Raw genomic sequence first — 13854 nt, 5'->3', positions numbered from 1 at the left:
CCCTCTGTGGACTACAGATCTCAGTCACAACCTCTTAGCAGTGTCAGAATGACTCTCTCAATGTCCCACCTGTTCATGACTTCAATGGCTTTTGCTCTAGAAAGTCAGTCTCACTTGTGAGTTTCAGGACTCACTTCTCAGGGTGATAGTTAACCCTACAACCTGTTTCCTGATGGGTGCAAGAAAAAAATCTGGTTTTCATTTGTTTAGCTTGTTGTTGTGAGGGTGGCACTTATAACTTTCAATCTCTGTACACTGGCCATCCTTTCCCCATTGTCAAGCATGAACTGTTATTGTGTAATGTGACTGCAAATGTTTTCTCCAGGTTTGTCAACTGCCTTTTAATTTTGTCAAAATAGTTATTTCTTACAATGTGAGATGTAGATATAATTTACTTTTCCCCTAAATGTTTGCCTAATTTCCCCAACATCGTTTAAAAATCCAGAGATAGGAAGATATAGCCAGAAGTGGTTTGTGGTAGTGGTGTAATAGCTCTGTAACTTGATTATGGTAGTGGTCACACGGATCTGTTGTAGTGGGGTAAAGTTACACAGGACTTGGATACATAGAGCTGAGGATGTAGCTCAGTGGTAGAGTGCTTCTCCACTTAGTAGGTGTGAGGTTGTGGGTTCAACCCCAGGTACTGAAACAGGAAAGAAAAGAAGAGGAAAGGAGAGATACAAGAAGAGAAAAAGATCATACACATGCATGAATGCATACAAAAATAGAAAAGATTGTCACCTAGTTAACAGTATTACACCATAGGTTCTTAGTTTTCATATTGTACTATAACTGTGTAAGATGTTATTATCAGAAGGACATGGGTGAAGAACACAGGGGACTCTATGAACATTTTGCAGTTTTCTATGAATCTGTGAATCTGTGAAATGTGTGAAATGTGAATATATGAAAGTAAAAAATCAAAAAGAAACCTGCCTGTGTTCCAGTGATTTTAGATGCTTCTCTTTGATATTTTGGAACATTTTATTTTTATTAGGTTCTAGAATATCTTTCATATTGTAACAAAGCTAATTTACTAAACCTCAAATTTAATTTACAAGTTAATTAGTATCTGTATCTCTCTCCTGAATAATACAAGAATCTTACAATGTTTGAAAACCATGTCTCCAATTTGATGTAGATTGTTATTCAGCTTAGGTTTGAATTCTATCTTGTGTTTATACATCTTCAGTTATTTATATTATTTCAGAAGATGCTTTTTTTGGGGGAGATTTATTCACATTTGCCAATTTCTTTATTAATAATTCCTTTTGTAAAAAGCTTTTTATCCCCCAGTACTGGAAATTGAATCCAGGGAACTCTGAGCTACACACTCAGCTATTGTATTGTATTGTATTGTATTTTACTTTTTTGTATTTTATTCTATTGAGACAGGGTTTCAATACGTAGAGTGGGATGGCCTTGAACACACTCATGTAGCTCAGGCTGGCCTCAAACTCACAGCGAGCATCCTGCCTCAGCCTTCTGAGATCTGGGATTATAGGCATGTACCAGCATGCCTGGCTTATTTTATTTTTTAGTTCTGAGACAGAGTCTGGCTAAACTGCTTAGGCTGGCCTTGGACCTGTGATCCTACTGCCTGTAATTGGGGTTGTAGGTGTATTGTCTTTGTCACTCTTTCTTTGATGAGGCACAATCGCCATCCACAATTCAGAGGAGTAGAAGTTCATTTTGGCTCATGGTTTCAGTGTGTAGTCTGCCCCCTGGTTGGAGCCCTTGCACCAGGAGTCATGCCCTGTGGTCCCAGGGTCTCACCTTCCCTTAGATCCAGTTACTGACTTGGAGGACTCCAGAGGATTCCACAGCCTCCTCTGGAGAAGCTGAGAGGGTATCTGCTAGGCATAGGCAGGGGCCTGCCCTGGACAAGGCCTTCACTGTCTATCTCTGAAAACACTAAGGTTCCTGGGAAGACACACCTGGCTGAGGCCACACAGCTCCACCCAGACCTCAGCCAGGTCCCGTGCTTGTAGTCTGAGAAAGAGGAAGATGTGTGCGGTGTGAAGCAAGCAAGATTGCCTTTCTTGTGTTGTCTCCCCTCGTGAGAATGGGCGCTGCTTCAGGCTGTGGTGTGGGGGCTGCACCCCACCCTGGGATGTTGTCGAGGTTGGGAGTGGCTGAGTGCCCCTGCCAGGCAGTGACCAGGCAACCAGGCCGCTGGCTGGTGGTGGGGGTCATGGTTAGGAGCAGCTTCTTTGTGAGACACAGAGCTGTTTGAGCCCCTCTAGCTATGTGACCGAGACCAACTGACTCTATCCCTCTAAGCCTCAGTTTCCCCTCTGGAAATGGGAATGAGAGCACACAGTGACCAATCGTCAGCACCCAGTGTGCAGTATACGTCAGGGGAGGCCAGAGCCTCAGGGGCTGAAGTGTTCCCTATGTGTCAGCTCTGGGCAGGGCTAAGGGATGCCTTGGGCTGGTGAGACATCGTTCTTGGGTGTCTGACAAGTGATTCTGGAAGGGGTTGGCCTGTGACTCCATGCCTGAGGACAGCAGATCCGCCCTCATGCCATCGAATCCCATTCCAGGTGGAACAATGTCTTCTCTGACTTTGGTGTGCAGGGGCTCCTGACTCCCAGCCCCTCGTGTGCGTCTCCTTCTGTGTCTCAGTCCTGTTGGTCCTACTTCTTAGGAGGACCCTGGCTGACACAGGGACATGAAAGGGCGGCCTTAGGAGCCAGGCACGGGAGGCAGAGGTGTCTCCTGGCAGGAAAGCAGGAACCAGTTTTGGGTCCTGTCATCCTGTGCCGCACCTGCCTGCCACCCACAGCACAGGTGTGTCCTGTGACATCTGCCCAGGCTTGACCTGAGTCAGACACTGCCTGTGGGAGTGGTTTCTGGGATTCTTGGAGGGGCTTTCCAGGCTGAGAGAGCTGTCTTCCTTGACACAGTCATCTGCTCCCAGCACTCAGAGCTGGCTCTCAGGGTACCCTGAAGGGGCTTCTCTTGATCTTCCTCTCTCCCTCACTCCCTCCTCTTTCCTTCCCTCCATCCTTCTCTTTTCTCTCCTTCCATTCTTCCCTTAGTATTATCATGTCCTCTAGCGCTCATCTCTCGTCATTTCACAGTATGCTGATCTGTTCAAAAAAGAGGTCCGCCTCTCCCGGCAGGATCATCAAGCCAGGTGTGTTCGCCGTGGTAGAGTCTGCATAAGATTTCCACCCAGAGTCTCCTGTGTCAGGTCACCGCCTGCGTCTCTTTGGGTTCAAGCAGAGATAGACGGGCTCCATGGTCCAGAGGTTCTGAGGGATAGTGCCGGCTCTCATGTGGCATGTGGGCCCCGAACACTGCAGCCTTAAACATTGACTTATGGGTGCTCCTGAGCCTGCAGTAAAGAAGAAGGGTATAGACAACAATCTCTACTCATTCATTTACTCACGTACAAAAGTCTGCATTTATTCAAATACAGTCATGTCATCTTGTTCTGGACCATTGTCTCAACTCTCCAAACTCCGAATTCTGGCCTAAACTTCTTGTGATTTCATTTCCTGTTGAATCACTGGCCCCAGTCTCTCATGTCCAGCAACTGAGCTCTCCTTGAGTGAGCACTTCTTGTCCATGTAGCCAGCTTGTAGTGCACTGGCAATGTAGCTGCCAGTGATCTTATCCCATCAGTTCTTCAGCCAAGTCATGATCTCTTGCAAGCTGGGCTTCACAAAGTTTCCATTAAATCAGGTGTTAATTGAAGACTTATGATACAGGAGAGGCAAAAAAAAAAATGATGATGGTTAAGAATCGTGCCCCCCACAAAAAAATGATGGCCCACACAAAAGTGGTGAAAAATTGCAGGCATCAAAATTCAGAAAAATAGCCGGGCGTGGTGGTTCACACCTGTAATCCCAGCACTCAGGAGGCTGAGGCCAGAGGATTGTTGCGAGTTCAAGACCAGCCTAGGCTACAAAGTGAGCTCAAGGCCAGCCTGAACTGCATAGAGACCTTGTCTCGAAAAGACAAAAAAAAAAAAAAAAAAAAAAAATCAGAAAAATATTTGTTTATTTCATATAAGTGGATTAAGTATACCCATTGCAATGCATGATGTATTGAATTATGAAGATCCATATTAGACATGACCATGTCTGTTTGTTTTCAAGTGTGCATGTTATTTGTACATTATGTTTGTATTCCAATTGGTCATTCGTAATAAGTCTTGAGCTCACTGGTTTACATAGATGTTTATTGCTCATCCAAAGGTACTGCCTAGGTACTTATAAATATCTGATTATAACTTATCATTTATTTTAAGTATTAATGTCAATAAGATTGTTTATTTTTACTTACATATTATTATTATTTGCAATTCAGTATGTCCATCATGTGTTGCAACAGACCTACTAAATGCGTTCATCTGGCTGACCACCATCTTAACTGGGGCTTATTTTTAGGGTAGGGTTTATATTATGAGCACCCTAAAAAATCATGCTGAGCTTATTTTCTGGTTGGACCTTATTTTTCAGGGAAATATGGCAGGCATGAGAAGAGTCCTCCCTGCTGTTTCTGCTCATTCTACTGCTTGCAGAGTGGATGTGGCTAGGATTGGGGTGGCAGGAGCTGTCTGCCCTCCTCTGTAGACCGAACTGTGGCACACAGGTCCCCAGGAAAGAGTAGAACCTCATGATTGTCCCCAATCACTCTTCTTTAGTGACAATCTTCCTTCTCCTTTCCTGAAAGCTAAGTGTTCATCCTACTAAATGCATCTGAGGCCTCTAACTTTCTTCCCTGGAGAAGCCAGGATCACAGCCAAAAGGAAGGGGCTGTGAGAAATTTGGTGGCTGAATCTCCAGCTCTCACTGGGGAGTCAGTCTGTGACCTTCAGCAAGTTCCTCAGCCCCCCTGGGCCTCGCCATTTCCCATGAAACTGCATGGCTGTGGCACCTGCTCATTTTCTAGACACAGCATTCTTTTGGAATCTCCACTGGCTGTGGGGGGCTGGGTGAGCTGAACTGGGCCCACCTATGCCTGAGATGCCCTGTGACCTTAAGGCCTGGCTTCCTGTCTGGAGACACTGTGCAGCCAGGCTGCAGGAACCATGAGAAACGAGAGAACGACCTTCTCAGCACCTTCAAAGGTGCCGAGTGTTTACACACCCAGAGCTGACAGGAGCATCATCTGCCATATGTCCACAGTGAAAGCACACCAGTCAGTCAGAAAATGAGCAAAAGCAGGAGCAGATGGGAAATATGAGTGTGGACTAATGTCCCACTACCTTAGCCCTCAGGGATGCACACTGTGAGATCCATCAGTGCACTACCACCAAACTCTGTGAGGATGCACGAAACTCACCCCTTGCCAATTGCTGGCGATATGAGACGGCCCAGCCATTCTGGAAAAGAACGTGGGAGTTTCTTAAAATATTCTCCATGCAGCTCAGAAACTGTACTCCTGAGCATTTAACCCACAGAATGAGATAGCTCTCATGCTAAAACCTGGCCGTAGATCCCAGTAGCATCTTGTGCATGACATTTATCCTTGATCAGTGCTGAGAGTGAACACTGAGGACAAAGACTGAGCCCAAAGGCTGGGCTGCTCATTCCATGGTCCCCTTTTTGTAGAAAATGAGGAACGTCCACTTGGATCTGATGTCTGAAATGTTATTTGTCCAAAAGGTTGCTTTGCTTAAAAGGGATGTTTGTTGTATCTAAATACTACATTTTGTGATTGATAGGATGAGACAAAATCTTTCCCCCAGCCCCCTTTTTAAAAAAAAATCTAGGGCTGTAAATCATCTCAAGATCACAAGGTGCAACTTTGTGTCCTCAGCTGTGACAGGTTTTCTTTGTGCCACTTTACAGGTGAGACAGCCGAGGCCCAGCGCCCAGGGTGCGTCAGACTTACTCTGAGTATATTGTGACTGGGCATGGTGGTACATACCTGTTATCCCAGCATTCAGGAGGCTGAGGCAGAAAGAGCCATGGTTTCTCATGGCATAGATTTAAAGCTTTCAATGTGGGCCTTTAGAAGGTCATTCTTCAAATGTGGATTTCAGTGGCACTAATGGGGGACTCCTCAGCCATGTGTGGACTTCGGGTTTCTCCAGTGGAGGAGTGGGGAACATCCTGCTCTCAAGTCAGGGAGTCTCAGGTACAAAATCCTGACACTAAAACTTTCCAGCCCTGTGCCCTTGAGCAGATTATTTCAGCTTTATAAGCCTCACCTTTTCACCTATGAAATGGGCACAGTACTCTGATTGAGAATTCATTTAATAGGTGCTTTTGGATGATTAAGGCAGCCCTACCTCCCAGTCATTCTTCAAGCACCCAGAAGAACCAGGCTCCTGGGTACTCCTAGCAGTCAGACCTCCTTTCTCTCTACACAGGCAGCTAAATTATGACACAATGATCAGGCCTACATGTCTCCCTGGGAGATAAGCAGTAACTTGAAGATTATACTGTAGCTGATATCACCTGGCCAAACAAAATCCAGGCAGACACCAGTCACTCAGGCAGGCAAGCAGAACTTCTAAACCTATCTCTTCCTAAAAATGCCTGTGTTCTTTCCATGTACCTTTTCTACATGATCTGCTTCCTTGCTGGATCAATATTACCCAAGCTGCGGTACTTGTAATCCTGTAGGTTGATCATAGTTTGACTCATGTTGTATCCACTTCGTGATTTTGTAAAACATACTCAGAGAAATGGACTCAGTGGCCTCCTATTTTCAGAACCCTCCCTGTCTCTCAGGAGCTATTCCTATTCCCCAGTAAATCTTTTCTCTTCTCAACCTCCTTTTATTTTAATTTTAAAGAACATAAAACAAAGCAAAAAAAAAGAGCATAAAACCAGGCACTGGGCATGGTGGTACACACCTGTAATCCCAGGACTCGGGGGTTGAGGCAGGAGGATCGTTGCAAGTTTGAGACCAGCATGGGTTACAAAGTGAGCTCAAGGCCAGCCTGAACTGCATGGTGAGACTCTGCCTTAAAAAACAAAAACAAAAACAAAACAAGTAAAATGAAACAGAATAAAGCCAATCAAAAATAGCTACAGATTCCTTCAGGCATGGTAAAAAATCAAACAAAATAGAACAGAATAGAACCAGTAAAAACAAAACAATGAATGCTATAAAAAACTTCAAAACAAGATAATAGTAAGTCTAAAATGGCTACCATGCTATATCTTTTGTTTGTTTGTTTGTTTTAAGAAAATTAGTTTACTTAGCCAAAAAGTTTTTTGATTTGCCAGTGTCTGTAGTAAAGTTTTGCCTTTTGGAAGTCTGTGTTGTGGCTTCCAAGTTTTTGTTTTGTACTGAGGATTGAACTCACTACCTCAGGCTTGTTAGGCAGGTACTTATGTCGCTAAATCCCCGGCCCAATCCAATAAAGCTTTTTTCTTTTTCTTTTTCTTTTTTTTTTTTTTTTGTACCAGTGATCAAACTCATGATCTCGCACTTACCAGGCAAGTGCTTGACCTGCTGAGCTAAATCCCCAGCCCATGCTATATCCTGTTATCTTTGAACTAGCTGCCCATGCCATCAGATACAATAAAATCAAACAAAACAAAACAGAACAATACCCAAACCAACAAAACAATGAAAGTGATACAAAACATCAAAACAAAGCATTAGGGAATCAACAATGGCCACCACCCTCAGCAGGAGATCCCCCATAGATGCTACACTGTGTACTACCATCCTCTGAGTAGATGATCAGATCACTTTAGACCTGCAAAGTCAGTGAAACACTAAACATTATGAGCACTAAATTGTATTCCACTTCAATAACCATCATCGCAGCCTAGGTTTCATTGGATCATAAAAGGAGGTTGAGAAGAGAAAAGATTTACTGGGGAATAGGTCAATTATGGTGGGGGAGGGAGGTGTTAGGGGGCTGGCTCTCCTTGTTTCCCAGGCCGTGCACCAGAAGGGGCCGGCTCCTGGCCTACACATGGCACCAATTCACAGGAGGGCTTACTTCTTGGTGACTTCTTGTTCTCTTCCCCTGCAGATCCTCTCAACAGCCTTTATCCTTTGGAGTTCATTCTTAGATTTCAGGGGACACAAACTTAGTGTATCTGACATCTAGCTGGTTGGGAGTTACATCTTTTCCCTGTATCACCTCCATGCCTGTAGCTCACAGGCCCATGGAAGAAGTCTCCTGGAGTGCTGATGAGCCTGTATACAGAGTCTGTGCTGTGATGGGGCTGCTGTCTTATCTTTATTGATGGGGAAATTGAGGCCACGAGGCTTAGCTGTTGTCTCAGGGCACACGTGCCTGCTGAGTCAGGTATCTGGCCAGCAGTTCTGGAATGTAGGGAAGCCAGATGCCAAGCTCTGCTGCTGAGCTGGCGCCCAGAGATGTCAGCTGCACTCACAGTGGTGGGAGGTTGTTCCTAGAGTCATGCGTGCAAGTGGGAGGTCCCTCGTGCTGGAGCTGGGCTCGGGGCCCTGTGACATTACCGTCAATGGAGAGGTAGGAAATGCTCTGGGGTTGAGCCTCCATCCTGTGCTGGGTGGGTACTTCGGGCAGCAGAGAGGAAAACTCAGGGTGAGTGAGGGAATCATCTTATCCTGGGACGGGGGCATCTACTGTGTGTCAGGCCTTGAGCCTTTACATGGTAGGAAGCATTATACAGTCTTCCTGCTCATCATGAGCAGTCATTCGAAACGCAGGGCAGAGCTTGTTAAAACGCAGATGTAGAAACCTAATTCTGACTCAGTTGGACTGGGAACCTGCATTTCAAAAAGGGCTCCTGGTATGTTGAGGCTGTGCTCTAGGACTACATTTTGAGAATAGTGGAGTTCAGTCTGCTTTCCTCTGCATAAGGTAACTCTCAAGTTCTGTACATACTTCCAGGGTTAGAGAGTTCATTGTCTGGCCTGTCTTTCTCTGTCTTATCTTGAAGATAAGAGCTTCTGTGGGCACTTGTGGCAAGCTGGAACTTGACTCTGAATGCTGTGTCTGTGGCTTCTAGCCTGATGGTCTTCTCAGAAAGGAGCTGTTGGAGGGTAGAGGACATATACAGTGAGATCTAGGGTCTCCCCACTACAACCCTTCCAAGTCCTGTCTGTTCTCTCTGAATCAGCACTACACTTTCTGAGCTACCAAGGATGACTGCACCTGCCATAGTTTTGAAAGTTCCCATATCTACATTGAAAACTGAGAATTTTAATAGTATATGCTTCACTTTACGCATTATATCCAAAGTATTATTTGTTGTTTCTTTTCTTTCTTTCTTTTTTTTTTTTTTTTTTGCAGCACTGGTTTTTGAATTCAGGGCCTCTGTACTGAGCTACACCCCAGCTTTTTTTTGTTTTGTTTTGTGAGACAAGATCTCACCATGCTGTTTAGGTTGGCCTCGAACTCACAACAGTCATCCTGCCTCAGTCTCCAGAGTGCTGGAATTATAGGTGTGTACCATCATACCCAGTTTATTTTTTATTTTGAGGTAGGGTCCTGTTAGGTTGCCCAGGCTGGCCTTGAACTTGTGATCCTCCTGTTTCAGTCTCCTGCAGTGCAGGGATTACGGGCATGCACCATCAAAACATTATGATTTTAGCCAGGTGTAGTGGTGCATGCCTGTAATCCCAGCACATGTATGTATTTCTCACCTAAGACTTTGAAGTCTAACATGCACCTCATGCTGACAGCACATCTCAGGTCTGCATGGCTATAGTTCATGGGCCCTGTGACCACATGTGGCTGGTGATGGCAATGTTGGAAGTACATCTCCACTTCCCATGGTCCTGTCCCTAAGGCCCACCTCCCTAGCCACGGGTCTTGGCACTCTATTCCTGCCCTCACTGTGTCCTCATGGGTCCTGTAGTCTTGGTTGCATCCTCCTGATGTCCCTGTTATCTGGATTCTGAGTTCCCATCTCTGCAGCTCACCCTTCCCACTCTCCTGGCCTGAGGAGGTCCCCTTGTAGTCTGGGGTGATTTGCATGCGGTACAGTGGGATCTTGTGCCCTCGGAAGCCTCTTGGTCAATCTTTCAGTCTGCTATTCAGCAGAATCCACTGAGAGCTGTTAGGTGTTTGTCCTGTTCTAGATCCCAGAGAACAGGACAAATACATACTGAGGAAATGTACAGAACCGAATCAGACAGTGACAGTGACACAGGGTGAGGAGGAAGGGCAGTGCTGGGGTCACCACTGTGCAGGGTCAAGGAGGGCCTCAGAAAAGGGATTGCTTCAGTAGAGACCAAGGCAGGGAAGCAGGGATGTGTAGCTTTCTTGGAGGAAGATGGAAGAGTTAGTGCAATGGCACTGGGGCCTGCAGAAGTATCTGGGGCTCAGGCCAGTACACTTGCAGCAGAGTGGGAGAGAAGGCCCTAGGAGTCAAGGTCAGGAGTGACAGAGGTGTGGGCCAGATGGTGCAGACCTGGGTGAGAACTTGGGCTCTCAGCTGAGAGAGTGCGGAGGGAGAAGGGAAGGGAGTGACCTGGTGAGGACAGCCTCAGAGTGAGAGCATCCCCAAGGCAAGTGGAGAGGAGGGATTCCCGCTCCCCAGGAGAGGCCAGAGCAGTGCTCACTTACAGGATCCCCCAGTTCCCTGGTCCCCTGGTCTCCTTTCCTCCATGAGCACCAGCCTTAGCCTCGGGAATGGGAGCTAATCACTGGCAGTATCTTCAGACCTGCAAGGCTGGTTGGGACACATGACAGCAGCCTGAGTCAACCCCAGTGGGATGGAGGGGCAAGAGGACAATGTGCTCCACCTCCTCCCTCCTGTGTAGCCATCCATGGGCCCCTCTGTGGCTGGGGATAGAGTCCAGTCAGACAGGAAGGCCTGGGGCTGATAGCAGGGCAGGCAGCAGGCAGGAAGGAAAGCCACCAGGGTGAGCCGGCTGCCAGGGACACGTCATGGCCCCGCCTCCTGCTGTCACAGGTGCCTCTGCCTCCTTCCCTGCTGCCTGCCAGGGCCACACAGTCGGCTGGCTGTGCATTTGCTGTTCACCTTGCTCCTCACACAGGTAGTGGCTGTGGGCTGGGGACAGGGCAGTGGGGGGACAGGGTGGGGGTCAGGTCCTCCCCGGCATGACTGGGTTGCTTCCTGTGGGCAGCTGGAGTCCCAGTCCCCACAGCTCCTAGCACTGAGAGCCTTTTTGCTATCTCAGAAGAGATCAGGGAAAATGACAGATGCTCATCCCTAATGCTGTTCTGGGATTGCCACCAGGCAGCACCTGCTGGTGGCAGGTGACCATCTCCTAACTGCGTCACCAGCTTGCTTGGGGGGGGGTGTTCAGAAGCCCCTTGCCCTTGCCAGGCGTCAGTTTCCCACTGGTGGGTAATGGCTTTCTTGCCCTGCTGTTGCCAGGAGGAACAGTATAGGAAGGCAAGGATTGTCTCTAAAGGTTTCAGCCTCTGCTGCCCTGGCAGCCACCTTCCTCCTCGAGGAAATTGCCCCGGGCCTGGGCCCAGTGGACTTGGGGCACAAATATGCAGAAAATGCTGAAAGACACTGGGCCTTGGGGGAGGGCCCTGCCACTATCAGAGCCTCCTGTAGAGGTGGTATGGCCTAGGGGTGGCCTGGCTGACCCCTTAAGATCCACCCTTGGGGCCATGACTATCCCAGGTCATCTTGTTTCCTGGAGCTGTTTCTGGCCCTAGCATCTTGACTTTCTGGCTTCAAGCCAGTCTCCTTTTTTTATTTTTTAAATTTTTGATCCTATCTCAGAATAAAAACTGAAAGAAAAAAAAAAAAAGCCTGGGATATAGCTCAGTGCAGAGGCCCAGGGTCTCATCCTCAGAAACAAAAACAAAATCAAAACCCCAGAATTATTCAGAGCCCTCTTTGAGAGTCAAGATTTTTGCGCTGGGGCATTGTGGGAGGGAATCATGCCCTGTCCTGTTATAGGTACTAACCAAGGAGATGTGCCGATAACAACTCCCTCTCCACTGGAAAGCCCTGGCTCACACCCAGGCTGGTGCCTCCCTGGATGTGCTTGGTTGTCTGTGCCTGGAAATCTTTGGGAAGCTGCTGTCTTGGGATCTCATGCACTGCTGTGCCCAGGGGCCATGCCAGGTGCCACTTGTGTTCACAGCAGCTCTCTGTGTGAGGCCCTCACACACCAGGCTGAGCTGGGTTCAGTGCATAGCTTTGCTGAGATAGGATTCTTGTGCCATCAGATCCACCCTCACACAATGTGTGCTCAGTGGCTTTCTGTACATTCAGCTGTCACCCTGGTGTGAATGAGCGTAGTTACTTCCCCTCCCTTCCCGGGCAGCAGCAACAGCTTCACCTTCCAGGATGGGGCTGGGCTTTTCTGCTGTCTTCTCTCTTGCATGATGTTGTTGTGAGTTAGTACTTCTACTACAAGGCTGATACCACTGCATCGTGCAGTTATACCACACTTTGTTTATTCATTGAGCCACCAATGGCATTTGGATTGTTTCTGCTTTTGGTCGTTTTGAATAATGCTGCTATACATTGGCATCATAGGGTCATCTGGTATATCTCTGTGTTTAATATTCTGAGGAACTACCATTTTCCAATCCTACTTGCAATGCCTAAAGTTTCTTGAGTTTCTCCACCAACACTTGCTATTGTCTGTGTGCCTCACAGTGACCATCTGGGTCACTGTAAGTGGCATCTTAGTGACAAATGACATGGTGCCTTTCATGTTACTGTTTACTATCTGAACATCTATTCAAGCCCTTTGGCCATTCTGAAATGGGTTACTCCTGTGCACTGCTGAGGCGTGCCTGTGCCCATTTGTGCATATGAAAATTCTGAAGCTGTGAGAATAATGTCACTTTCTGAGGCCAATGAAGGGGACAGGTGGACTGAACCCAGCTCAGCCTGATGCTGATGATGGATGCTTCCTTTCTGGATTTTATTGTGATCGTGTATGTGTGTCTGTGTGTGTGTGTGTGTGTGTGTGAGAGAGAGAGAGAGAGAGAGAGAGAGAGAGAGAGACAGAGACAGAGACAGAGAGAGACAGAGACAGAGTCAGAGACGGAGACGGAGACAGAGACAGAGACGGAGACAGAGACAGAGACGGAGATTGGTAAATAAGAGAGACAAAGAGATTGGTGTGGCTGATTATTGAGTCACTCTTACAAGTTTGGGCAATTAGAGCCAGGAAAAGTCTTCAATGACTTTAAAAAAATATTTTTTTCCCTATTAACCTTCAGACTTACCAATGAAGCCCTCAAAAAAGGTGTGTTGGGCATGCTTATTCTTCTAGTTTTCTTGATTCCTAAATCTGGACAAATTCTGATTTGACCTGAAAATCCAAAGCAGGCCTAAGATCCTGGAAAAATGTAAGGACCTAGAACAATTGTGTTAGTCACTTTCTCATGGCTAGGACAAAAATATCCAACACTTGCACTTAAGAGAAGGAAAGGTTTATTTTGGCGCACATTTTTGAGGTTTCATTCCTAGCATGGTTGACTGGTTCTAGGTCTGGTGGGTCTGGTGGAAGGAAACTGCTCACCTCATAGCAGCAAGGAAGCAGAGAGAAAGAAGGAGCCAGGGAGGAACCTAGACCCTTCCAGGCCACGTCCTCAGGACCTGCCTCTTCCCACAGGCCTCTCCTCCTAACAACACATTTACCTATAAACTATCAGTGGACCATCTATGAGGATAGCATCCTTATGATCCAGTCAGCTCCCCAAAGTCACATTTATGAGTTCATGAGGCTTGGGAGACTTCTAGATCTAAACCATAACAGTGCACAATCTTCTCAAGGAAGAAGCTAGGCTGTGCAAAGAAAGATGCTTTGGGCTTTGGATATCCCCAGCATGAACATGGATAAATTTATAAATCACAGATAGTCCCTGACTGAACAATGATTCCATATATGATTTTCCAACTTTATGATAGTCCAAAACCATTCCATAGAACCCATGTGTTGACTTGTGAGTCTGGGTCTTTTCCCAGGGTAGGCTGTGCAGTCCTACCC

The 13854-nt window shown here is 46.9% G+C and overlaps 1 protein-coding gene and 1 long non-coding RNA gene across 18 annotated transcripts in view; one reads left to right on the top strand and one right to left on the bottom strand.

Moving 5' to 3' along the window:
* Positions 1-13854, top strand: part of Tmem40 (transmembrane protein 40) — a 42847-nt gene that overhangs the window by 9998 nt on the left and 18995 nt on the right. For 4 of the 17 annotated variants that reach the window (XM_063237760.1, XM_063237756.1, XM_063237751.1 and 1 more), the window contains exon 1: positions 10757-10920. The exons of 6 other annotated variants lie outside the window; for them this stretch is intronic. The gene's annotated coding sequence lies outside the window, so the exon portion shown is untranslated. 7 more of the 17 variants (XM_063237759.1, XM_063237757.1, XM_063237745.1 and 4 more) reach the window with 3 other exon arrangements.
* On the bottom strand, positions 3187-8113 carry LOC134473623 (uncharacterized). Its single transcript, XR_010043974.1, has 3 exons — positions 7925-8113; positions 6821-6931; positions 3187-3343 (listed from the first exon to the last, which is right to left on the bottom strand). It is a non-coding gene; the product is annotated as an uncharacterized LOC134473623 (long non-coding RNA).

This window comes from Cavia porcellus, unplaced genomic scaffold (assembly GCF_034190915.1).
Source record: "Cavia porcellus strain 051 isolate PalLab524CR breed Dunkin Hartley unplaced genomic scaffold, mCavPor4.1 scaffold_27, whole genome shotgun sequence".
NCBI lineage: Eukaryota > Metazoa > Chordata > Mammalia > Rodentia > Caviidae > Cavia > Cavia porcellus.
The sequence above is the reverse complement of the archived record's forward strand: the minus strand, read 5'-3'. Positions and strand labels throughout refer to the sequence as shown.